Genomic DNA, 2,567 nt, shown 5'->3' on the forward strand with positions numbered 1-2,567 from the left:
ATACTTATTTTGAATGTTTAGGTTTCTTCCAGTTAACTTATATTTCTTGCGAATTTCTTCTATTTTGTTCCAAACTATCATTAAAAATAGTGTTTGTAACATTTAGTGTCCGAGCCGGCTAATAAAGCAAGGGACAAGTCTCTTGTAATTTCTCGCAAGGGTCAAGTATCATTCTCATTACTCTTGAGCCTTGGGGTGGCACTGCACACATTGCACGTATACCTATTGATGAAGTTCGCCTATTGAATAAAAAAAGCCAAGTATAGTGTATCTAAACTTCTATATTTTTCTTTAAAAATTATATGTATTTTAATATTCACGTAAATCAATCTTATATAATTTATCACTATATTATTATCTCTCCTTCAATACCAAAAACAAAAAAATTGCTCGGTTGTAAATATTGCAACAATCTATTCAACTCAATCTTAGTAAATTCATTTTTTTTTAAATAATAGCCAATGAATAAAACTAAGAACCCAAAATTATATTATTCTAATTAGAAATGATAAAAAGGATATGTATTAATAGGTGCTGTTGAAGATTAAATAATTCATATTTATGATGCACAAATCTAAATTAGTATATGTATTTGCATATTTAATTTTAATTTTGTTGGTGATTTAGAAAATATTAAGTAATTAATACAAATAAATTTATATCTATAAATCTATGTATTACTACCATCTTGAAATATTACCTATTAATTATTAAGTAATTAGTTATTTATCTACTAAATAAAATTAATGTGATAATTAAAACATTTAAATCTAAGGGTCCATAACAACTCCATTATTAATGCTATAAAAAGTTATACAGCGTCATAGAAAAATCTTAGTTAGTTAATTGGTTAATTAATTGTATTACTTGAGGATAGTGGCTCCTATTCTTCAGTTTCAAGTTTTATCTAAAAGTTAGTATTTAGATTAGCATCAATGTGAATACGGCAGTATAAAATATTATTATTTTGCAACTGGATGGTTGTATTTAGAAGTGTTCATCCCTCAAAGTACTAAAAACAAGTTTTATGTAGGTTTGGATTTTCTCAAATTAATTCATTTATCATTTATTTCTATTTTATTTTATTTTTCGCTATAGAAAATTTGTGTCTGTAACTCACCAATTTATGTACAAAAAATTTGTATAAGATTTTGTATCTCTATTTTTACTGATACAAAATAGGGTAAAAAGTTGCATTTACGTCTCTCTCCCATCTACAGTTAGATTGACTGAATCTAATTGATTAAAAATTAAGTTACTTTTTAAAGTCAAAATTTCAAATTAAGCAAGCCGTTCCAAATAGAATAGAGCCTAAAAGTCGAAAAGTCTTATATAGAAGGATTTTATTTATCTATAATTATTTATCTCTAGTCATTTTGTTACTTCTTTATATATATTCATTCTCAGGTGCAGACATCTTATTCTTTTTAACATGAACATGCTATTAAGCCGTGACTTAATAGAGTTATTTTTTAATGTACTATAAAGTCGTGTAGTTTAATAACATTAAAACTGCACGGCTGAAAATTGTGTTTACATGGAAAAAAAGTGAGGATCACCTTCACTTGAGAATGTATATAATAATAATAATAATAATAATAATAATTTTTCAACTAGAGATTCCAAAAGTTATTAAGGTAAGAGATAGACTAAAAGATAAGAAAAAAAAAATACACTCCAATACAATACAAGGTAAACAAACTACATTAGAGTGTGTGTTTTATTTATCCTTACTTTACCCTTTACTTTAATAAGACACGCGCGTGTGCGTGTGTATACATATATTTGAACTGATTGTCTACAATTTTTTTTTTTACAAAAACCATTTTGAAAATTATTTATCTTATCATGTATTCAACACTTCTCATAGTCTTAGATCAGATTGTTATCTTCTCTCAATAATTTGCGTAAACATTATTTGAAAAAAAAATATTCATTTGAACTTGACGTTTTAAGTAACACAACAATCTCTCAGATTGTTGTTATCTTCACTCAATAATTTGCGTAAACATTCATTAAAAAAAAAAGTAAAAAAATATTCAATTCAACTTCACGTTTTAAGCAACACGAGAATCTGTAATTAAATTATTCACGATCCAATACATATAATATAACGACTATCCCACCGCTTTTTCCGATGATACCTATCGTCCTGTGATGGAATTTTGACATTTTTGGTTGTATACAATTACCTCCGGTGGAGGTAACATGCTAATATTTGTACTTTAAAATTTATTTTATACACTTATTTATTAATTTTTTTAAAAAAAAATAGATTTTACTCCTTGCCTAAACAATAGTGCTTGAATCTCAACTATTATGGCATTAACTGATTGAATAGTAGGATAGTAATTTTACACCATATGTAATTCGGATCAGGATTCTCTCATGATCTGATCATGTCCTAATCAAATAATTTAATTGATGATTGGTTATTAATAAATAAAAAAATAAAAAAAGTTAAAATCTTACCCATATACTACCACTAAAAAACACATGGTAAAAAATCTTTAAAAACTCAGTAGAGGGAGGATCCTATTCCATGCAATTCACTATCTAATAAATAA

Source organism: Citrus clementina, unplaced genomic scaffold (assembly GCF_000493195.1).
Source record: "Citrus clementina cultivar Clemenules unplaced genomic scaffold, Citrus_clementina_v1.0 scaffold_8, whole genome shotgun sequence".
Taxonomy (NCBI): domain Eukaryota; kingdom Viridiplantae; phylum Streptophyta; class Magnoliopsida; order Sapindales; family Rutaceae; genus Citrus; species Citrus x clementina.